Source organism: Pinus tabuliformis, chromosome 8 (assembly GCF_031772625.1).
Source record: "Pinus tabuliformis cultivar Carrire ecotype Pingquan chromosome 8, CPIR1, whole genome shotgun sequence".
NCBI lineage: Eukaryota > Viridiplantae > Streptophyta > Pinopsida > Pinales > Pinaceae > Pinus > Pinus tabuliformis.
This window is the reverse complement of record NC_142294.1, coordinates 1764724407-1764749767: the sequence shown is the minus strand read 5'-3', so window position 1 is coordinate 1764749767 and position 25361 is coordinate 1764724407. Positions and strand designations below refer to the sequence as shown.

The 25361-nt window shown below is 39.7% G+C and overlaps 1 pseudogene across 1 annotated transcript; it reads left to right on the top strand.

Moving 5' to 3' along the window:
* The first annotated feature begins 18127 nt into the window (after positions 1-18127).
* LOC149243193 (CBL-interacting protein kinase 2-like) lies at positions 18128-19088 on the top strand (annotated as a pseudogene). Its single transcript, XR_016245787.1, has 2 exons — positions 18128-18641; positions 18749-19088. The product of XR_016245787.1 is annotated as a CBL-interacting protein kinase 2-like (transcript).
* Positions 19089-25361: the final 6273 nt, after the last annotated feature.

Sequence of the window (25361 nt, the reverse complement as noted above, 5' to 3'; positions counted from 1 at the left end):
AGATCCCACAATGAAAATAACTGACTAAGAGAAGGGAAGGAGCTAGTATAATATGGCTAAACTCCTTCACTTAAAATCTATCAAACTAATCAAGGGATGTGAATACAAAAGGACAAATTCTAGGTTTATGAAAGGGATTGGAGAGTGAATAATCATTGAATAGAGACATACATTATATAATTTGGTGTTGATTCCCAAAAGCTATAAAATTCCCCTTACAACAAATCTTTACATATGTAGTTGATCCCTAAGCTTGCATAGACAATGTTGACGGTAGGTCCAAGAAAATTAATAAGCATACCGAGGTTGTTATCCCCACCAAAACTAGGATGTGTTATTGCCCAATTTTAGCACCAACACACTACATTATACCAATTGATGAAAAACATAATATAATGGGATCCATCAATAACCATAGCCAAAATTATTGAAGCCATACTTAGGGTATTACAAAGGATCCTACAATCTCCCAAACTGATGCAAATGGAATGATAAACTATTTTCACACTCATTAGAGAATAAATGTGATGTGAAACCATCAATATGAACATAGAGCTATGAGATATAACATGTATTGCTACCCCCATGTTTGAATAGTATTCCAATATCAAAGTTTGAAGCTATGTTAGCCCACTTGTCTAGCACATAGTTGAGGTGTCTTTCGATATGGAAATAGGAGGAATGTGAAAGGAATTTGGAATCTTTTTTAATGCAAATGATAATGTTTGTCAACTTATTTACCTTTGGCATCAAAAATCATTCATGGATTTGATGACGGCCATGAAATATCCAACAACTATAAACAAGTTGACCATTTCCTCCTTTGCAATTAATACCCCTTAAATGGCGTGTAAGCTTTTTCCTAGTTATAACCAACTATGAAGGTATGCCAAAGAGGAAAGGGTTTATGTTTGCTATTGATAATATAATTTTTTATCTAAATTTGTACATTTTAAGTGGAAAATTTGGAGGAATTAGTTTGAAAGGCCCATTTTAAGGGTGGATTTTATTTCGTTGATTTATGATTAAAAACTTTCAATTCTTAGTTTAGGGATATAATGACACCTTTTGTAATAAAAAGTGTCCAACAATAAATCTGAACTCCTCAAAATTATTCTACATACCAACATAATTCCAACACCAAGGAAATCACCTAAATTAGATTTCACATGTGGAAGTTATGCTCCCTATCCTATTGAGCATCAGTGCTTATTAATCACATATGGGGCCACTCTCGTGTTAAACTTCAAAGCCTATATTCTATAGGATCCAAAACCATAATATTGATTAAGAATTAAGGCATGCAAAAACCTTAATCCTAACTATCGATGGTTATGAGGTTATTCTAAATAACAGACCACTTATCAATAGTACATTGCATAAAGGAGTTGTCTATAATGCGACTTTTTGGAGATTCCGGTGACGGAATCCGGTGGAAGAAATTGACGTTAAATCTGGATTTGTTGCAATTAAAATGGTTTTTTAACTGCATATTTGGATTTAGCACCGGACGCCTTGATTGTGCAGAAACTAGCTATCAAACTTGTGATTCCAATAAATTGCTGCCGGATTTTGATCGGAAAAACCCACCAAAAAGTCTCATTATAGACAACTCCATTGCATAAATATTGGACTAGACCCTGTGATGCACAACTCCATATACTGCTCTTTCATTTACTGTCATGGCTACAAGAAAGAAAATCATGAAATTGACTTAGACGTAGGTGAATAAAGAAATTACATTGACATAAAATAGGCAACCGGTCCATGGATTAAGATTTTTCATTGAGCTGCAAAATAAATGAATATTTGGTATATAAATTCCATATATGCTCGAAAGGTCGTACGTCTAGGCCCAGTGATCAAGAGGGAATTGGGCTTGAGATTAACTGTAGTCTAAACATGATCGAAATAGGCATAGAATGAAGATGGACCTGGAGATGGATTTAGATAGCCCTATCAAAACCATTCTATTGGAGCTTTAGAGGCTATTTTTCATAAGAGTCGTGGGTTTTAAAATTTACAAATTTTAAAAATTCATTGTTCAGACATAACAAATTATTTTTTAAATTGACAAACTTTTCATCTACATAATTTTTTATAAATCACCAGACAATTTGTTAGAATTATTGTTTAGACTCATATTCTATGAACTAATTACAAAATGTTTTATATCATTCTCTTAGAATCCACTATAGTTGATTTGAGTCTAGACTAATGGTTGGTCGATTGGCCCAGGGTCAATTCAACTACTTGATTACATCCCATTTCTTGGAGCTCCTCGATCAGTTTTTCTTTGGTATCATTTCCATGATGTGTTTGGATTTCGGTGCATTTTGGTGAAGATCGGGCGCCTAGCAAACAAAAATAGTAGAGGGTTAACCTCATTCTTAGATTATTCATAGTGAAATATATCCAACACTAATAACTTTCGATATACACTGAAAATCGAAACACCCTGGTTACTCAAACCCATGACCTATGATACAAATTTTGCACAACAACCTTATCCTCTTCTTCCGAATTATGCTTTGGAGGCGATTCTTCAGTAGAAACTTCTGGTTCACATGACTTCACAAAAATCTCAACATCGCTTGACTTCATCATAATCTCTTGTATCCCAGTGCCTTCTTCTCGGTAGGCTACCACTCAGCCAATATGGCTTTCTTAATGGGTGACAGAATTACATGATCAATTATCCGTGTTGGAAATTCGAAACAATCCTCACATGAGCCTTGAAATCTCGACTAATATTGTACGTAGGAGAAATATTGATAGCGTAGTTGACGAAACAGTCTTTTATTTTCTGTTTTTTATTTCTTTTGAAGTTGGGTCACAAGGATTCTGACTCAAACCAAATTTTTCTCATCTCCCTTCACATGGTAGAGTCGAAGTAACTGCATCTTTACTTAGCACCTTTGTTGTCTAGATGTCTGAAGTATCGATGGGGAAAGGTCATCACTCTCTCCTGGTCAATAAGAAAACCTTGCTATAAAATAGAGACCAAATCACTGAAATTTTAAAAAATTCAAAACTATGGATGTGAGGAAAATGGCGAGCATGACCGTGAAATTTTTGAAAATAAAAAAATGTGGATGCAAGAATAATATGGTAATTGCAAATTACCATGTCACTTCAAGGGAAGAAATTGTGATAGCGAAAAAGGTTTGGATAATATATTTTACCCGAATTTATACTCTATGAGATCGATGCTCTTCCCTTTGCGTGTTGCTGATGATATTCACAAGCATGAGATCTCTGATCACCATCCTAGTTCACTTTATCTTGTGGGCAATAAAAATCCTTTCAATTCCAATAGTTTATGATGTCTCAATACAAATAACACTGCAACCAAAGACTGAATTGATGGTTATAAACCCAATTTCTTTAAAAGTAAGTTTGTTGTTGTTTTTTTTTTTCCAAAGGGGAAATTCCCTTTGAAGAAGTGTTATATACATCATGGTACAATTATATTACAACGAAGTACATCCATACATATGTTGCCGATAGCAACCTAGCAATGGCTTACAAACATTGTGAAACGCAACCCAACATGTATACGTGTTTCGAACGCGGGTGGGGAGCACAATATTGCACTGTGCCAACTACCTGGGACAACAACGCGGTACCAGTTTCTTTAAAAGTTATGCAGAGGAAGATGATCATTGAGAGTTTTTCAAAATGCAAAAACAATTGCTGAAATTGAAAGGTTTTTCAAAATCAAAAATTAGCGTTGAAGGAGTAAATAGGGTAGAGGGTAAAGATGGGTTATGGATAGACGTTGTGTGAAGTCTGGTGATATTTCTAAATTTGGTAGAGGGTTTAGTTTAACCATTTATTTAAACGGATGTCAACAGAGACGGAGAGGGGCCTAACTAGAAACATAAACAAGCCTGAAGAATGTGCAATCAAGATAAGCTTGGCCAAGTTATATGGGCAAAGGAGGGTGATTCGCCCAATAACAACCTTTCAAATTGAAATGGGATCATTTTCCCTTTGTCTACATGTGCATTGAAAGGACATAGGAAATCTGAGTATTCTTTGACATGAATGAAAATTGTGGAGTAAAGAGTTTTTCTTTTTAATATTATGAATTAGTTAGACTATAGTAAGGCTGAATTGAACATGACTAATTGAAACTAAATTAGGACACTTGGATGGATGGTTTTAACACCTGGTAAGTGGTTGGAATTAGATTTTCCAACACTCCCCTTTAATTACAACCACATAAATATTTAAATTAAGATGTATGTCGGGTCATGTCTCTACTAGGCTTACAATTTAAAATTTGAGATCATTTGGATTTTATTTTCTTTTTGTTTTCTTCCAGATCCTATAGCCTCTAAATTGTTTTATCTTTTTCTTCTTGTTGTAAGCTTCAAATTTCAGTTTCTTCGTTGTTGGTGCAAGTCTTCCACTTTTCCAGGTTGTCTAAGCATGTCTTAGACCGCTTTAAAAATCGTCTTGTATGTGGACTATTGCCACATGTCATCTTCTATTGTGTGATCTTCATCATCAATTTGCTGCAACCTAAGTTTATAATAAAAAAATATTTCTTCATAACTCCAATACATGAAATTTCATTGATGGTTATATCATCGAAGATGCCTTCAACATTCATTTCTGCAACTTCTATGCAAACTTTATCAATGCATTGTGTTTCAAACCATGCTTCAAGGAATTTTAACTCTTCTTCATATTCGTTTTGTGTACCTACACATTGGAAATCAATGGTAATTTAAAAAACATTTGAGGAACCACATTGGTTTCGTTCCTTCTACACTTTTTTATATGCCTTTGCTTCTATCTATGTCACTTTTACTTATTTATTAACATGTGATGCTACAAATAGGTTGTCTTCCACTTGGTTTTCACTCTCAAGTGGGATTATCTCACCAAATAGTATCATGTCGATATCATGTTTTGTTGCATCATCTGCAACCTTTCATCATTAGGTAACAAGTCTTCATCAACTTTACATCATCAAGCTCTGTTGTTGGATTTATCAAATTGTTATAAACAAGATTTGTTATTGGAATTGCCAAATTTTTATCCACTTGAAGTTGTGCATAGTTGGATTCACAAGAATCTATGTGCCCCTTCTCTACTTCTTTTGCAAATTTATCACAGCTATCATCCACTTATGCATGCGCATAGTGGGATTCAATAATATTTTCATCTCGTTGTAGATCTACTATTATAGATCCACCTTCATATTCAAATTCAATGCTCCCCCTTACACCAAAATTTGTCTCAAAGGTATCCTCGACCTCTTTGATTGTCTTTGCATCTGCAAAGGAATTCTTGTACCATTTCATTTCCAACTCTTCAAAAAAAAATCATACTTCTCTTGTTGTTGCTGCAACTTCGACAAAAAAATATGAATATACAAACTTTACAAAGAAAGCGCTTTTAAAAAATCTTTCATAAGCTATGTCTTAAAAAATATTACAATGCCTCATAACTCATTTAAACAACACCCCCTAATAGACCTCCTTACAAAAATGAATGTAATTTGTTTAAGAAACAAATTTGTCCCTTTCGTTGAGACCTTTTCATAGAAAAAATTACATAAGCCATATGAGCCTTTTAAGAATTACATTAATACTTTCAATACCTTGAAGCCCTTTCAATAAACCAAGTTTCTTAAAAGCCCATATGAGAATTAATAGTTCTTGAAACAAAATCAAAATGAAACTTTTCAAAATAATTCGGCTCTACGAAATTTTCACTTTAATACCTTTGACTTTTCACATGAAATGGTGTATGAGGACTTTTATGAAGGAAAATAGACACGGCAGGATTTTGTCGATGAACAGGGGCCGCATTATTGTTCTGGCAATTGACATACACACCTTTTAGATTCGTGTTGTCGATTGGCGTGCCTTCTGTCTTTGATTTTTTTTTGTTCCTCATTCTCTTTGCGTATGAGGATGACTGCTACAAATTTTCAAGAAGACACTCACCTCTTATTTCCACGCCCTCTTTTTTAAAAAAATTTTAAAATTTTCAAGAAGACACTCACCTCACAAAGAAATCGCATTAAGTAATTGAAACTAACAGAAATTTTAAACCTACTCAGTTGCGTTAGTAACACATAACGCGTCTTCTGAACATCTTGGTTCCGTTAATAATGCATGTGGATAAACCTTTCGCATGTGTTACCTTGGATGCAGTTCAATTTTTTTTGAAAATTGCGGTCTTTTTCTTCGGAACTAGTTTTCTCTTTTCTCTTAGCTTCTTCTTCGCAGAAGGCTTCTCCAAACTTTTTAGAACTTTTTTAAATTTTCGTTGCTTTCTCAAAGAGTCTTACACAGGCAGGCCCACCTTTTCGCTCTACTACTCTCACTTCACTCACATTTCTATCCTCTCAAGGAGTCTTACACAAACTAGCTCTGATACCATGACAAGAATGAAAAATGTGGAGTAGAGAGTTTCTCTTCTCAATATTGCAAATCAATTAAATGAGATTACATTGGAGATATCAACAATAAATGACTCTAGTAACTAGACTAACCGAAATTAAACTAGGACACTTGGATGGACAATTTTAACACCTCGCTCATTAGAGTTAGATTCTCCAACATTCTTCATGTACCAGTTACAATATTGCTATATCGTATTCAAAACATGCCATCCATCATTTGCGTATTATTTTTTTTCCTTTCCTTAACACTATTTGTGGGTTTTTTTTTTTCCATTTTACAAAAATTATTAACTATAAATTGCCTCAAAAGGTGTAAGGAGACCACGTAAATTGAAGAAGTTGTACTTTAGTTTCTATAATCCAACAAATAAGAATTGATACATTAAATTTAAGTGTTTTAAGTGTATTTTTTAAATTTCTATAAAATTATATTTTTGGTTTCAAAATTTAAGTAAATGTTAATCTTGTCTTCAACTTTAATTTATTTATATTAGCATTTCTCCTCTCAATATTAGGATATAACATATTAATCACAACATGTAACATAACAATTAAAATTTATCTTTTGGCAATGTTTATTTACAATACCAAATTATCAAAACATCTTATAAAGTTACTTGTGGCTTGTACATATAAAAAATAATTCAATAACTACATATGTCCATCTCAACTACATTCACCACCATATCCAAATATAGATAAATCTTATTACAAAGATAAGACTCATACCAAACTTGCTATGTGAAAGACCTTTATATATGGAAATAAATCCAAAGTCAATTTTGTATGTAAAATGGAGAGTGGGGAAAGACAATCTATATTGGAACTAGGCAATCATAAAATAATAAATAAGAGAGTAGTTGTTGGAACGTTGTATGTTACATTAAATCAATTTTATGAACCTACCAGTTTCTCAAGCTTTGTTCTCTTGTGAATCACGTATACAAATTATCCCACGGTAAGATCTACTGGTGCAAGATATCAAACTTAGTACAATGAAATACAAGTGTGAAAATATTAATTAAAATTTCAAGGACATGAGTCCACTATTGATAGTTGACGCTTGGGATATAAGAGAAATGCAGTGTGATAGATAGAATCAACCCTGGGAAGTTTTAACTATTTAGATGTAAAAAAATGCCCAAAAGAACATGACTAATAGAACAATGCACCCTGAAGATTGGCACAAGATGGGGCAATGTAAAGATGAAGTTTATATTTGACTCCTTTTGGATTTACTAAAAATATGATAACCAAGAGGGAAACAATTACCCAAATGCAGGAATATGTCATATGTTAAATGACCCAAATGCACGAATAGTCATATGTTAAATGTGAAATATGGTTGGCATGAAGTCAGAATAATATCGAATTGTGTGGTGGTTAGTATCTTTGTTTTGGAAAACATTTTCTTTACTTGAAATTGAGTTGAGTAGATATGTTTGAATTAAAGTTGGAATCTAGAAAGCTTTTCTAGAATGCCTTCACAGTTAGGATTTGACTGTTCCAAAAATTTCCATGGATATTCCACTAGACAGTTTGTTGCAACAGATTTGATAATATCATATTAAAAATATGAGACTCTACACTATTACAGTTTTATTAAACTTTAAGATATATATATTTAACTGTAATTAGTGCATGCATGTGAATGGAAATTATGTAGAAAAATAGAGAATGACAAAGAAAACACACACACACAAAACACAATATATGCTCTTTGGGAAACTCTTTCGGGAGAAAACCTAGCTGGAAGGTAAGATTGCTTTTCTCTCTTTCTCTATCTGAAAATATGGTTTCATGTAAAAAGAAGTAATTACTATGGCCCATGGGCTGCTATAGTGCACATATTCTCTTTGTGTGCTATACCTCCTATCTCTCCTAACTATCTTTGCTCAGCTATGGAACAAAATTCTCTCGAAAGAATGGAATGCCTCTTTCTCTAGGTGGCCCAGTTATAACATAGCTTCATAGCCTACTAGTGGTTAATTTCGACTGTGCCAACTCTTAACTAAACTTACAATATAGACTCTTCTAGAGAATTTTACATAATAATCACGTGGCTAGCACCCTTTCCATGAATAATGGGGGTTAACGCAACATCCTCCCTGATCCGAATTGGATCCAAGAAGAGTTATCAGAGAACCATGACTGTATCAGGTCGGGACAGGCTTCAAAGAATTAAGAGTAGTGATTAGAAACACCTCTACACAGTGGCAGTTAGCAGCCAGCGTGGAACAACGAGGACCTCGGTCAAAGCGCACTGACCGAGGCCCATGGAGACTACGCAAGAGGCAAAACTAGCCCCTAGGAAGCCTGGATCGGGAAAGGGAGGCAGTTTTTGAAGTGTTAATCGCGCATCGTTGGGCAAAACCCCTCGAGAAGGAGAGGCCCCGAGCGCTCGGTCACATGGGAGCAGAGAAAACTGTGGGGAAAAGGCTAAAGGCTAAGGCGGGACCTGTGCTCAAAAAACGACAGTATTTATCTGGGGCACCCTTGGACGCTAAGCAGATTTGGCGAAAACATAGCGATTCCACTCAGCACCCAACGCATGGCAAGCGAAGGAGAGATAAAATCACCGCTCATCGCGCGCTAACAGTCGAGCAAGTCAACCGCGCAAAATGTGCGAATGGCGTCGGATCTGGAGGCCCCAGATCTAATGGCTGAGATCGTGTCCGATGGGGAAAACCGGAATTGACAGGGGAATAAGCCGCGATCTATAAGAATTTAAGGTCTGATTTGACCGCCAAGGTGGCAGAGGACTCATTCCACGACGTAACCAAAGAATTGAAACGACGAGGAAAAGGCTGGCGCAGTTCGCCGAAGGAAAAGTTGCCACTCCTTGTGAGCCTGACGATGACGCCGAAATAGGGAACTCCAAGCAAAGCTACAGCAGGCGATCCAACAGAAGTGGAAGGGGAATCGAACAACCATGAGCTCAAATGGCTTTAAAGCCATGAACAAACAAAGCATAAGACACCCGAAGATAGAAGACGGAGAAAGAGAAGAAAGGAAAGAAGACAAAGAAAACGAAGAAAAGACAGTGAAGCAAAAAAAAAAAGCAGAAAGAAGACAAAGGGCCGAGTTGACCAAAGGCAGTGTCGAGCACCAAAGAGCTTGAGAGATTCAAGCCATCATTGAGAGGATCTGTCAAGACTGAGCACCACACTAGGCTCCTTCCATTAAAGACCACAGAGGTCAAAGAGCTGGTGAGGAAAAGAGTCTGTGCACTCTAGTGGCTTGGGGAATCCAAGAACCACCCTGCCAAGAAAATTCTGTTTCACGAGACTCATATTGAGCTGCTTCATTGTAATTCTCTACTTTAAGACACAATAAAAGAAAGCCACCACTGAGAGCTAGACCGAATATGTATCCCTAGAGGATAGGGTGAACTTCTTATTAAATTCTTGTGTTCTTATATTTGCTCACTATATTTCTCTACTGTTTTCCATTTCAAGTGTCTGTGTATTTGCAATCTGATCGATCTGTTGCCTAAATAACATAGACACACACCAGCACATGAATCTGTAATACCTTCATTTAATAAATCTTTAACTGAGATCACTCATAGGGTGATTTTCAGATCAAGTGGTATCAGAGCTTTAGGCTGTAAGGTTAAACAATCTTGTGTTGGTTTAGCTGTTGAATTCTCACTAGATCAAAGCTCAAATTAGGAGAAGGAGAGTTGGTCGAAACTAATCCTGAAATTGGGAGAGTCTATCCTCGGAAGACAATGTCAAAGGAAAGTTCTGTAGGGCCAGACCCTCAATTCATAGAAAATTTCCTAGCCATAAAGTCCATGGTAGAAGAAATGTATAGGGACTTTATAAAACATAAGGATGAAGACTCATCAGGTTCTAAACAAGACAAAGAAGAAGATGATTCTCACTTCCATGACCACTCCAAAGGAAAAGGGAAAGAGGAAAGCTTCCTCACCCCTCCTAATAGCCCTATGCATAACAAGAAGGCATATTTGATCAAGCTAGATGTTAAATTTGATTTGCCTATATATGATGGAGAGTTAAATGCAGAAAAGTTGGACAACTAGATTAGACAAATTGATGTTTATTGCAGAGTACATAACATCGACTCAGACAAGAGCAAGATTCAGCTGGCAAGCGTATGCCTAGGAGGCACTGCCTTGGTTTGGTCAAAAGGCGAAACCCAAGATGACATGAAAAGACATGGTAAGACCATCCCTTTACCCCCTATTATATGCTCAATATATTATGTTATTTTTTCCTTAATATATATCCCCCAATATGAACCCACATGGTATGGTATTTCTCCCCCAGTGAAGCCCTCGCGGTTGGTGTCTGGTGTGTTGTAGTGGTTATATTGGGGAATTCCATCACTCGATTGCTTATTACAAATTCATAGTTGTGTGGGGCTTGAATTGGGTTTTAGAGTGTGGAGTCATTTGGTTCAAGATGATAGGTTAGACAATTCTACTGCATGCAAGCCATAATTTCGGGGTTTGGCGGAATGGGCATCTTGGTCATGCTATAACCAAGCCTTGTGTCTACTGTGTCACTTTAAATTCAAAGATGTTGAGGTAGCGAGGTCGAGCCCGAAGAGGTGTGGGGCCTCGTGACCAACCAACAGGACGGGAAGGTCGGGAGGCAACAACTGAGGAGGAAGGGTTGCAGGTGTAAAGTTGCGGGGGAGGGGGAACTAGCCCAAGACCGGATTCAACCATCAAGTCATGTGGAAAAAGCACCCTCCATGGAATCTCGTGATCTACAAATGTGAAGGGTAATGACAACTTTGGAGGAAATGAGGCAGCAAAGAGATGATGATAAAAATGAAGTCATTTCATTTTTTAATGACTTGCAACAAAACTATTGGGCCATCCTAGATCACATGGTTTTTTTGTGACAAGGCCATAGGCGAACCAATGATAGACTTGATGACATGAAGGTCCACCTTACTTATGTGGAATTTCATGCCCATCATGACCTGGGTCCTCTTGCTCCTAATGCTCAAGCTTTTGGTCATGCACCTGATTTTCTCCATTAATATGTGATGAATGTTGGTTGTCTATTGATTCTCTGTGTCTTTTGGGCTATCTTAGCTTTTTGCTTCTAGTTATTATGTAAAACATGACAATGAAGAGCAGTGATCCTTAGGAATATCATAAAAAGTTTAGGATGACAAAATAAATAAATAAATAAATTTAAATATATGAAAAACATTTTAACCCTAAAATAACATGATTAAAATGACATCATTTTTTTAATTGTGTGGTGTTAGTAATCCATAAGATTGTAACAAAACTTATTTATAAATTAATTTTTTTCATAGTAAAATGAAAATAGATCCTTACTCTATATATATAACTTATTTTAATAATAATAATAAAATTATAATTTATTTTATTTCTAGGATATTTTAAATTAGTGATGTGAGATGTATTATTCCTTGAGAGACATATTTTACAACCGAAAGTATTTTTTTAATTATATTTGAAATTTAAATAAAAAATTAATAATTTTGTAATTTTAACTATTGAGATTTAAATTTTTCCATTTTTTAAAACTCCACATACTCGATTTTTTCAAAAGGCTCAAGAGGTGATGATCTTACCCAAAATCACAAAAATATAATTTAATTAAACTAAATAATAATAAAGACAAAAAATTCATCACAAAAATAAATGCCATCACCAAAAGTATTGTTGAATGCCATCACCAAAAATTAAGAAATATGATTAACTAATATTGTTTATATATAATTTATTAAAATATTTTTTAATATAATAATAAATTATTTAAATTGAAATAATAGAAAATGAAAAAAAAAATTTAAATAAAAAACAAAAAAAAACTAATAAAGGAAAAAATTACTAAAAAATTATAATAAAACCTTAACCAATCACTTTACAAATAAATAAATTTAAATAATAACAAAAAAATATTTTTTTAAAATTTTGGTTGAAGAAAGAATAATACCCAATCAAAACAAAATGGAATGCAAAATGGAATGTCATTTGGCCCAAGCTAGTATGGATAAATAAGACTTCGAAAATATTGTCATGTGTGTATGCGTGCTTGGAAAAAGATTACACTCCAGTTCATTGAACGAAGTGCATACACCTCGTTGATATTGTTGTTGATAAACTTTCCATTGAAGTAGTTTGGCACGCCACTCCAACTTCTCACAGCCCATCTTTTATTCCACCCTGACATTTTAAGTTGCAGTTCACTTTTCCATTACAAAACACATATATTCACAAAAACGCTGTGTATATACGTACAATGGTGTACGATGCGCTCGCTGGATGTCAAGCACGCCAGTCAGCGCTCGGAGACAGTAGAGATCCTCTACAACACTCCTAGAACGGCGTGCATTTAGATCTCACAAACCCAATACATTGAAGATAGCTTAGCGGACAGATTTGTGATTTGTTAGCTACCTAGCAGAGTTGAAGATGAAGCCTAATATTTTGATGGGGAGGTACGCGTTAGGCCGGCTGTTGGGGCAAGGGACGCTTGCCAAGGTTTATTATGCCACAAACCTGAAGACTGGCGAGAGCGTTGCAATTAAAACCATGGATAGAGAAAAAATCGTCTAGATCGGCATGATAGGGCAGATTAAACGCGAAATTTCAGTCATGAGACTGGTACGCCACCCCAACATCGTTCGACTCTACGAAGTAATGGCGAGCAAGTCGAAGATTTATTTCGTCATGGAGTATGTTAAACGAGGCGAGCTTTTCAACCAGGTTGTAGACAAGGGGGCACTGAAGGAAGAAGAGGCTAGGAAGTATTTTCAACAAATGATAAGCGCGGTGGACTTCTGCCACAGCCGAGGCGTGTACCACCGGGACTTGAAGCCGGAGAACATGCTATTAGACGACAACTGTCATGCCCCCAAGCCTACGGCAATTTTTTTGACCGTGCCTGGCGGGGTGCGGCACCACCGTGTACTTTCTTTTCATTAATACTTGTACATATGGACTACGCCTTTCACATAAACATACTTAATTTCGTCTTCTCAATTAAGTAAAATGCATTAATCTTCAATAATCCACATGCAATTAAACCATGAACATAACAATTGCACATAATCATATAGGGAGGGGCAACTCCCAAACGAGTCCGCCCAAATAATATATTATGAAAATCTTTTCAATAATACATACACATAAGTGTGTCGGGCAAGTCCACGGCCAACACTTAGAATAATTACAACAAGGCAAGAATGCCTTTTACAATTTGGTACCAATCACCTTTGGTAGGAGCGAGCTCACCCGAGCCTCCAAAACTCCACCAAACCAATTCTGCACCAAACCGTCCTTCACCGTGAACCGTCGTCCTTGAACCAATCCCCGGTAAAATCTGCGCACTTATACTCTTATGGGCATGAGAGATGTGCACTTCTCTGCGTCCTCTTTATTTCAGATCGAATACAAGAGGAGAGCGAAGTGCTTGTTGTCAAATGAGCCTTCTGCGCCTTGAATATATAGCCATCTCAACTCTTTGATGAAGGGGTGTCAGCTCTTAGGCCGACCCCCATAATACATACGTTGGAACCCCTACTTTACTTTTTAGTAGGTCGGCCCTTGCCTAAGGGCAAGGCCTCCCTCCAAGTGTTATGTATGTGCTCCAAAACGTCGCAGCCGGCTCGTATGAACATTGCACGCTTTCCGCCCTTCGTAGCATGTCGCCTGTCGTCGTCGCACTGTCGTTTCCTGTCGCACATTGCCCGGTTGTGGTCGCGTTCTGTCTGTCCGCCGTATGGAGGGGCGCCCGCCCGGGTCGCCCTCCCTTCGCACTCATCTACGCTGTCCAACCGTGCCACGCCCTCGTCGAACCCACTCGCGTCCATATCGTGCTGTCGCCATGTTCGTTGTTCGGTGGTCCGCCCATCGGGCGTGGGCCGCCCACGGGTCGCCCTTCCGTTTCGGCTCGCCCGAGCCTCAACTGTTAACCTGTTCGCCGAGTCGGGTAGCTTCACCCGCGTCCTAACTCGCTGCAGCTCGTCCGCAGCTTGCCCTTGTCCGCCGGATGTCGCAGCTCGCCAAACTGTCCATTGCTTGCCGTGCACGGGTCGCGGCGCCTGGGGCGCCTGCCCGTCGTGCACGGGTCGCCCGCGGTTCACCCATGGGTCGCTCGTCCGAGTCGCCCACCCGTCGTGCACGGGTCGCCCACCCGGGTCGCTCGCCAAGTGAAGGCGCGCCTTTGCCCAAGTCGCCAGGTCGTTACACTCTCCTCCACCTGAAGACGTTGTCATCCCGACAACATCCCATCTTAGTGACTCTTCACCAAGATTAATATCGACCATGATGTAGATTCCTCCATATAAGGCAACACCTCTGCAACATATATAAGGTCCCATCTCCACCAAGTCATCTCCATGTGCCAACTGCCCATGTATAACAACAAGTGTTACACATCCTAGCCATGTGCCAACACTTATCTCCATGATTCCATGCCCAGGTCCATGGAAACCCCATCTTTCTGCAGCATGTTAAGATCACCATACCTGCTCAACCATGTTTGAGGGCTCACTGCCATGAGCAGCTTAACAATGAGCCCCATCTTCTATGTCATCTAAGAAGATAGGAGAGCCAGGAAGCTCCCTCCCTGGCTTTCGTCCACCCATGTGTCAGATTGATACTGCGTCCTTAAGTATTTGTGTACAGCTTCAACCTCTTCACATGTGCACCCAAGCTCGCCTAGCTTGTCCTTTGTCAGTTGGAAGTCGTATATGCCCATAGCATATCTGCAAAAGTCCACTATCCCGGCGGGATCTCTACCCTCATAACCTCCATCAATTCCTGCTTCCGAAGTAGCTCTCGGGCTTGCTTCATTTGCAGCTCCATTGTGAGGGTTGGTAGAAGATATCCCCAACAAGTGTTTCCAAGTTCGTGAGGTCCTCTCCTCACTTCCTTTGTTCTTCTTTCCGGCCTTTGCAACGAAGTCAACAAGCTTCTTCTCCTTCGTCGTTTGGACCACACTCCCAAGTCCTCTCGGTTCCACATCTCCATGTTTCACATTCGGATCTTTGGGATACAAGGTCATAGAAGCCATCCTTGGTCTATATCCCAAGCAACTTCTTCTATTCATCGGTACCATCATGTTCTTTCCTTCAGCCATGATCAAGAGAAGATCCTGAGTCATCATTGGTATGGCTTGGGCAAGTCTCATAAAGTCTAGCCCCAACACCATAGAATGATCATCCATATCCACAACTCTCAAATCCAACTTCCAGAACCATGATCCTACCTTTACCTGGGTGTCCTTTAATACACCATCAACAGCTCTAATGGAAGAGTTAACTGCTTTGAAAGCACTGCATTCCCCTTCCATCTTTGTTTTCTTCCCAAAAGACCTTGCTGCCTTCCTGCTTACGAAGCTATGAGTAGCCCCCGTATCAATCAAAGCTGCAAGTCTTTTGCCCTTTACGGTTGCCTGCACAAAACTTAGCTTCAAGGAGCCATCTTCCTCTATTGGCTTTGTCTTGCGCCTTATATCAGCAACTTATTTCAAGAATTCGGTCTCAGAGGTGTCGATAGTCTTATGCTCCTTCTCGACATTCCTCTTAAGGTATTTTACTTCCTCAATTTGTTTGACTTCGGCTTCTACTTTAGCACTTTCCCTTCTTAACCGAGCTCTTTCATCAAAGAGTTCTTGAAGGCCAAGTCCACTTCGTCGGATCTCGTCATCAAACTCATTGAGTTCAAGGTCTGTCGTACTTTCGCATTGGCTTCTGAGTTCTTCGAGTTCTCTCCTTAGTTCCGAGCAGCTCTCTCGAATCTTCATGTTCTCAGCTTGCATTGCAACCCAGTTAGAACTCCATCGACTCATGTGTTCCAATATTTCGTACCGGAAGGCCTTAACTGCACTATGGTTGGATTCACCATCATCCACCATTACTGCTTTATCGACCTTCTCCATATTTACCGAGTCACCTGCTTTAGATCAAGCAGATTCACCTTCAATTTCAACCGAGACCACCTTGTCCAAGTCTTCACGAGTAACCTGCTCACCAGCTCTGACCGAGCTCTGATACCACCTGTCACGCCCCCAAGCCTACGGCAATTTTTTTGACTGTGCCTGGCGGGGTGCGGCACCACCGTGTACTTTCTTTTCATTAATACTTGTACATATGGACTACACCTTTCACATAAACATACTTAATTTCGTCTTCTCAATTAAGTAAAATGCATTAATCTTCATTCACATATATAATCAACATGCAATTAAACCATGAACATAACAATTGCACATAATCATATAGGGAGGGGCAACTCCCGAACGAGTCCGCCCAAATAATATATTATGAAACCTTTTCAATAATACATACACATAAGTGTGCCGGGCAAGTCCACGGCCAACACTTAGAATAATTACAACGAGGCAAGAAAGCCTTTTACAATTCGATACCAATCACCTTTGGTAGGAGCGAGCTCACCCGAGCCTCCAAAACTCCACCAAACCAATTCTGCACCAAACCGTCCTTCACCGTGAACCGTCGTCCTTGAACCAATCCCCGGTAAAATCTGCGCACTTATTCTCTTATGCGCATGAGAGATGCGCACTTCTCTGCGTCCTCTTTATTTCAGATCGAATACAAGAGGAGAGCGAAGTGCTTGTTGTCAAATGAGCCTTCTGCGCCTTGAATATATAGCCATCTCAACTCTTTGATGAAGGGGTGTCAGCTCTTAGGCCGACCCCCATAATACATACGTTGGAGCCCCTACTTTACTTTTTAGTAGGTCGGCCCTTGCCTAAGTGTTATGTATGTGCTCCAAAACGTCGCAGCCGGCTCGTATGAATGTCGCACGCTGTCCGCCCTTCGTCGCATGTCGCCCGTCGTCGTCGCACTGCCGTTTCCTGTCGCACATTGCCCGGTTGTGGTCGCGTTCTGTCCGTCCGCCGTATGGAGGGGCGCCCGCCCGGGTCGCCCTCCCTTCGCACTCATCTACGCTGTCCAACCGTGCCACGCCCTCGTCGAACCCACTCGCATCCATATCGTGCTGTCGCCATGTTCGCTGTTCGGTGGTCCGCCCATTGGGCGTGGGCCGCCCACGGGTCGCCCGCCCATCGGGCGCGGGTCGCCCTCAGGTCGCCCTTCCATTTTGGCTCGCCTGAGTCTCAACTGTTAACCTGTTCGGTGAGTCGGGTAGTTGCACCCGCGTCCTAACTCACTGCAGCTCGTCCGCAGCTTGCCCTTGTCCGCTGGATGTCGCAGCTCGTCAAACTGTCCATTGCTTGCCGTGCACAGGTCGCGGCGCCTGGGGCGCCTGCCCGTCGTGCACGGGTCGCCCGCGGTTCCCCCATGGGTCGCCCGTCCGGGTCCGCCCGTCGTGCACGGGTCGCCCACCTGGGTTGCCCGCCAAGTGAAGGCGCGCCTTTGCCCAAGTCGCCAGGGCGTTACAACAATGGTGACATAAAGGTCTCTGACTTCGGCCTTCTCCATACAACGTGCGGCACCCCGGCCTATGTCGCGCCGGAGGTCATTACCAGTAAGGGCTACGGTGGTGCCGAGGCCGACATCTGGTCATGCGGGGTCATACTGTTCATGCTCCTGGCGGGTTACCTGCCGTTCCAGGGCGCAAATTTGATAGTGATGTATAACAAGATTTGCAAGGGAGACTACAAGTGCCCTCCCTGGTTTTCCTCCGAAGTCCGGTGGCTCGTCCTCCGGCTATTGGAACCTAATCCCCAGACGAGGATCACTGTCCCGCAGCTCATGGAGGACCCCTAGTTCCAACGGGGTTTGAAGCGCCCGCAGGCCGACGATGATGTCGATGCCGGCCTCCTAGATGACGTGGACTCTGTTTTCTGCGTCCCGAAGCCAGCATGTATGAACGCCTTCGACATTATCTCCCTGTCGCCGGGGTTCAATCTATCTGGGCTATTCAAGGACGAGGTCGTGAAGGAGGAGTCGCGGTTCACCTCGACTCAGCCAGAATCGAGCATAGTGTCTAGGCTGGAGGAGATTTCCAAGCTTTTTCGGTTCAGCTTTAGGAAGTCAAAGGACTGTAAAGTGAAGTTGCACCAGGGGTCGGAGCAGGGCCGGAAGGGGCATTTGTGTATTGATGTTGAGATTTTCAAAGTCACTCCCTCGCTTTTCGTGGTGGAGCTTAGGAAAACTAGCGGCGATACATTGGAGTACAGTAAATTCTGCAGCCAAGATCTGAGGCCCGGTCTCAAAGACATCGTATCGACTTGGGACGACTAACACATAATTCAAGGAATTGCATGTATTCACTATGTATACTTCACCATCATTATTTAGCTTATTATTTCTTTTGCTTATTAATTTTTTTGTTTTGTTGGAGTTATACGGCAACCCTTATCCTGATTGCAGATTCTTGTAACATGTTTACGTGGTTGTTTGGGCCGCTTTTCCATCTCCTAGACGGACGTTTCCATTCATTATCGGAATTGTTTATAATAAGAAAACTTTTGCAGCGGAAAATATTTAATCAAGAAGTGTATTAGTCTGAACTCTGACATGGTCCCTGCGCTGCACATTTGTCATTGTCTCTGCGCCACCTAGTGGGGAGCACCGGGCATTGGATTAAATTCAAGTTACCCCGCTACACCTACCCTGTGCAAAGCAACAAATGTACAACGAATTGGTTGTCAAGTTATTTTTTACAGTAGGAAAATTTATTATAATTAAGTTGTAAAATGAGTTTATTTTGTGCAAAGGAACAAATGTACAGTAAAATAGTTGTGAAGTTATTTTTCATCATAGGAAAATTTATTATAATTAAGTTGTCAAATCAATTGTGTAAATAATTAACAAATTATTGGTAAAAATAGTTATATATAACGGAGTTGTCTATCAAATCACTGGTAAAAATAGTTATCTTTGACAGAGTTGTCTTTAGTGCGACATTTTTGAAGCTTTTACGGTGGGTTTTTCTAGTCAAATTTCTCTAAAATACCGCAGAAATTTATGAAATCACAACCTTGAAGTGTCCTAGAGGTTTTCGAGGGTGTTGAATCCATATATACAATCAAAAAACTAGTTTAAATAACACAAATCAAGATTTCACTTCAAAATTTTCCACAGACCATAGAGAATCCAAAAAGTCGCACTAAAAACAACTCCATCTCTAATGAAGAGCAATAATGGTAGATCATGAATACCATGCAAAACGAACTAGTGAAAATCAGTTAAATAAGGAACAATCCACTTTTGGATTCCCAATTGTGGATCCTCATACACAAGTGCAAATGAAAAATTTTCCACCATCAACTCTTTCTCATTTTCTCATTTCTATAATAAAATACATGAAGACCGAGACACTTTCTTATTTGAGTTTGATATTTTATATAAAAATTATGATTATTCATCTGATGCTCATAAGTTAAAGCTGTTTCCTGCATGTCTAATTAGTTAAAATTATGCATAATAAAAACATAGCATGAATTGGAATTATGCATACTAGAAACGTGGCATGGAATGCCCTCATGAAATGTTATATATATATATAATCTCCTTTGTCATCAGTGATATGAGTGAAAAATATATTTTTTTGTAGAATTCCATGGCCACATGTAACATTTTAGAGATTTTTAAATTATTTTTAATGACTGGAATTTTTATTTAAAATTTAAAAAATTATTAATATTAATTTATGGAAAAGTTAGAATTAAATTTAAAATTATAAATATTAGTTTTATCAATAAATTTAATCATTATTAATATTGTGATGGTTGTTAATTATTATTTTTGAAATATTTATTATATTTAAAAAATTATTAATTTTAAAAGTAATATTATTTTTAATATTAATTTTTTATAAAATTTTAATTTTTTTTCTAATTTTTTTTATTGTTGTTTCTAGAAATCTATAAAATAAAAAACAGTGTATAATATATATATATATATATTTAAAAAAATTATAAAATATCAATAATACTATTCAATTTATTGCTAATATTATAACTAATAAGATGTCCAAAAAATATTTTTTTCAATCTCACTTATAAATAAAATATTTGCATGTTCATATCAAATAATATAATTTTTTTTTTTTCCTGGATAAAGACTATTCTATTAAAAAGATAAAAAATATTTACAGAGAGGATTAAACCTCTGAGGGGGCCGTAGCCTGCCCATCGCCAAAAAGACTTTTGCAGATAGCCAGCTTCATTCCTTTTACAAAATTGAGAGTTTTAGAAGCGAGAATTGTAATGAGCTTGAGAGACAAAAAAACTAGATTGTCCTATAGGTGATCTAAGCTTCAGAGGTAGCCGATCACTTACAAAAATACTATCCTTTAAAACTGCTATTACAAAAAGATCCCAAACCAGACTTTTGCCCTGAAGACTGTAGTATTTCATGCTGATATCAAAAGAAGCCGGAGACATGCACAGAAAGAACCATGGAAACATAACACGAGTACCAGAAATCAGAAGAGGGATTGTTGTCATGGCATTTGAGCCAGAAGTCTTTAAACCTGCGGAGGAGAGCGTGTCGCGTCCATGCTTGCCTGGTTGGGGGAGCCAATCCAGGTCACCATTTCATTGTCTTCAGCTCCCATCATACTGCCTTCTGGAGGAATAACAAGATTCAGAACGCTTCCAGAGAGGCGCGCTAGTTCACAAGAAAAATTTTTCTCTTGTGGTGAAGCTAGCTGGGGTTGAGGGTCTTCCTGAAGGCCATCCTCGTGCTGCATGGAAGTGTCATTGAGGACTACTCCATCCATGTCACCCTAAAAGTCGCTCATATTCTAAGACTGAGACTGAGCCCTGGAGGTTTCATCCGAGCTCATAAGCTCATCTTCCTCCTCCGAGAATATAACGGTGATAGTGGCTGAGATTAGAGGCTTATTGAGCCTGCTTTTGAACTTGAACCGGGTAGTTTGAAAGGAACTATTCAGAGAGGGCCGAGAATGATCAGAGGGCGGAGAGGATGGAGAGGCAGAGGCTAAAGGAGTGATGCTTTGAGGGGCAGAGCCACCACGACCCTGAGAAACTCCACGAGAACCAGAATTGCTTCCATGCCGAGGGACGCCACGTCGACGAGCCATTGCAGGGTACGCAGGCAGCTTGGGTAAATAGGAAGACCGAAGCTGGGGGGAAGGTGACCAGACACAGGTGGAATGAACCCAGTTAATGGACCAGACACCTGCGTGATAAACCAAATTACTAGACTCGCCACATGTGGAATAGACCAGGTTAAGAAACCAGGCACAAGCACAATAAACCCAGTGAGTAGACCAGACACAGGCAGAATGAACCAGGTTAAAAACCAGAGGGGTTTCCATACACCCTGAGCCGCGCAGGGGTACGAAAAGCATAAAGAGCAGAGGAAAACCGGATTGCAGATGTCCGCTGCAAACATCAGAGAGCAGGCCATGATTAAATCACTTGCCTATAGATCTCGAATCGAATGAACCATAAATGCTGTGACCAGAGCCTTAATTTCACATTCTGTAAACTGCTAGATCCGTCCAAGTGTGTGGAGAGATGCCTCTTGCGCATGCATTGTGTTTAACACGCAGTAATTACACCCGCATTCGGGGAATAATATAATGTTATATCAACTTTATATATAAATTTTGCTATCATTAAAACAAAAATGAATATACTTATTTGGTTAGTTTTAATTAAAAGTATTATAAAATGCCAATAATCATACTCTCATTGGGCTAGTTCAATTTGTTGTTTACTAGAAGACGTGGTAAAAAATTTGCACTCTCACTTTCAACCCGTTGTGCCCTACAACAACCCCCCATTTCATAACATTTTTAATCACAAACAATTAACATATGAAATGGGTCCCTTTTAAAATTTTAATTGGCATTAATGAATTTGTTCGAAAAAGGTATGATAATCAAATGAATTTGTGAATAAAAGCCTTTTTGAATAAATAACAAGCAATTTTTGGTTAAGTCCGAAAAAGCAATCGCAAGATCGCATGTTACCTTGGTCCTTTCCGATGCGATATCGCTATCGGCGATCGGCGGTATTCAATGCACACACAAAAAGAGCACATATCTTACACCCCGATGCGACGTAATATCGGCGATCGGCTATCGGCGCTGCCTCTTGTAAAAAACGCTTTAAGCCCCGACCCGATGCGATATCGCTATCGGTAGTCGGCGGAATCCCATACATTTTCATAAGACGCTCAGATCTTTTCCCCGATGCGATGTGATATCGCTATCGGTAGTCGGCAAATCATTTGATATACATCTAGGAATGTGTTCGCGTGCTAATACGATGCGATGTCGCAATCGGCATTCGCCAAGATCTCTCCCAAACGATAATATCACTCACACCCCCGATGCGATGCGATGACGCTTAATGATGACTAGAATTCCTAAAAGGTGATTATTTCAAAGCTTTAAATTTATATTTGAATCCGATTGACAAAAGCACAGATTTCAAAATGCCGTTAAATGCAGGGATAAGGTAATGCATGCGTATTTAAAACTTTGCCCCTTCGATTTAACGAACACTTACGATTAGACCTTTGAAAAAATCTGTTGCACGCTTTAAGGGGTCATTCGGTTTAATAACGAAGTAATGGTCATTTATGGAGCTGCAGGCTGTAAAATCACCATCATTGCATCTGAGGTGCCTTCTCAAATCATTAGATCCGCAGCCACTTTTAGAATTAATCTTGCCACGCTTCAAGTAATATATCTATCCCGTTATGGATTGTCGTTGTTATTTCCTTGTTACGATTTCTCTTGCATTTGTGTAGAATTCAACTGTCGAGAGAAGCCTGAACATGATGGGAAAGAAATTCAAGAAGGCTGCTGGTTCTACTGTAACACCTGTCGCAGGACAAGCTGCTATAGTTTCGAAGAAAGGCCTAATCTCAGATACTACATGCACTGGTCTTCCTAGCACTACATGGCAGGGTACATATAATCTGTTAGAGGCCGAGCAACCGGAAAAAACAGTGACTGAGGCTAGTGTGGATGAACAAAGGAAGTCCGAGGCAACTCTCAAAGACTTGGCCGACTCCTTTTTGCACAGAATAGCAGCCAGAGAGCAGGTCCTACCTTACACTGATGTGGTACGCTGGGCAATTGAGGAAATTACCCTCACTGATAGAACTTTTCATACAAGGGATGGAAGGATTTTCGGGTCCTTCAAGCCTGATGACCTGAGGCGGATGTATCATTTGCCTGAACCTGAGCTAGTCTATAACAGAACCTTCGTGGAGAAGTTCGCGAACGAGAATGAATCACCATCCGAACCCCTCCGAGATTGGAGGCAGAACCCAGCCAAACACAAGCATGAAAGTTCGGGTAAGTACTCCAATGCTTCTTTGGATTCTCCCTATTGCTATGCTGGGATTATGATGTGTAGATTGTGGGGATTACACGACTCTGCTAATATCCATATTGACATGGTTCCCTTAATGGAAGCGGCTGTCAATAGTACAATTATGGATTGGGCCACTATTTTGTCTGATAAGTTGGTCATAGCTGTTCGTGAATTTAGAGCCAAAACCAGAGTCACCGAAAGGAAAATCCCACCATTTTATTACTCTGCTTACATTATGGATACCCTGTGTTTTAATTCTGAGTTTCCTGTCCTTGGTTGGAGATGGACCACCCATGATCCAACACCCATTCATTTGTACCATCGGAAATTATGGAAGCCCTCTTACAAGGACCATTTGTATCAAATTTGCAATGGTTTCATGGTGCCCATCCACTATTCTATTTTCGACAGACCCATCCCAAGAATTTCCTATGAAGCTTCTTTTGACCTACCAGCCGTAGCGCATTGGTTCGGGGAAGAGCATTTTACCTATATTAGAGTTTTTGGAAGCAAGGCTAGGCCACACGTTCTCCCTCTATACATCCCAGACAAATTGTTAGCCCGGGAAATCTCCTACCAGATTATGTCCGAGGGTGTCACACAAACTCTCAAAGATGAGAAAAAGAGAGGATGGCCCTCTTTTCCTTTAAGAATTGGAGTTTATACGCTGCAGAATTACAAGCATGCAGAAAAAGAAGCAACAAAACTCCAAATGATATCCCTGGCCTCTATCCCAAACAGACTCTATGATCCAAACAAGACTGCTTTCATTGCCCTGGAACAGGCCAAACTGTCAAAGATTGTCCATCAAGAAGATCAGTTTGATGACCTGTTCGCAGGTGCCGATTCAATAAGCCAAACCAAACAGCTTGCTGCAATGAGATACGAAGATGTGGAGTTAACTGAATTTAATAAACTTAGAAAGCAAAGGTTGCAAACTTTGCCTCTAGATTTATTATCCACAACCCCAACATCTTCCTCAAGTGAGCCTGGTAAGCAGCAGATACATCCACCTCCTGTTACAATTAAAGAGTATGATAAACAACAAGAGGAAAGGCAAAACAAGCTGCAGGCAGAGAAGCATAAAAGGGAGCAGATAGAAAGGCAGCAAAAGGCACAAAAGGATCAAGAGCAAAGAAAACAGAAAGAGATAGAGGAACAGAGGAAGAAGGAAGAAGAAGAGAAAGCAAAGAAAGAACTGGAAGATAGGCAGAAAAGGGAATTGGAGGAGCAGCAGCAGAGAGCACAGGAGGAGCAGCAGCGGAAGGCATTTGAGGAACAGCAGAGGATTGAACAAGAAAAAGAACAGAGTAAAGCCCACACAGAACAATGTGAGCAAATCTCCACCGATCCTGAATTGATTAAGGAATGGAACCAATTCGATTCCATTATCAGTGGTAAGGAAGCCTCCAAAGACTCAGACACCTCTAAAACAAGTAATGCTCCCGATACTACTTCTTCTCAGGTTCTAGAAGGAACCAGCGGCCCACCCATTTTACAAAATGTTGAGGTAATCACTCAAGACCCGTCCGATCAAATTGATCTCCAGGTGGAAGAAATTCCTCCCCTAGATATTTTCTACAGCCCAAAGCATAGAGCCGTTGTTAGGCGCTCTAGGAAAAGACGAAGGCTTGATCAACCTTCTATTTCTCCTGAGCAAACAGTCACGGGCAATGTGG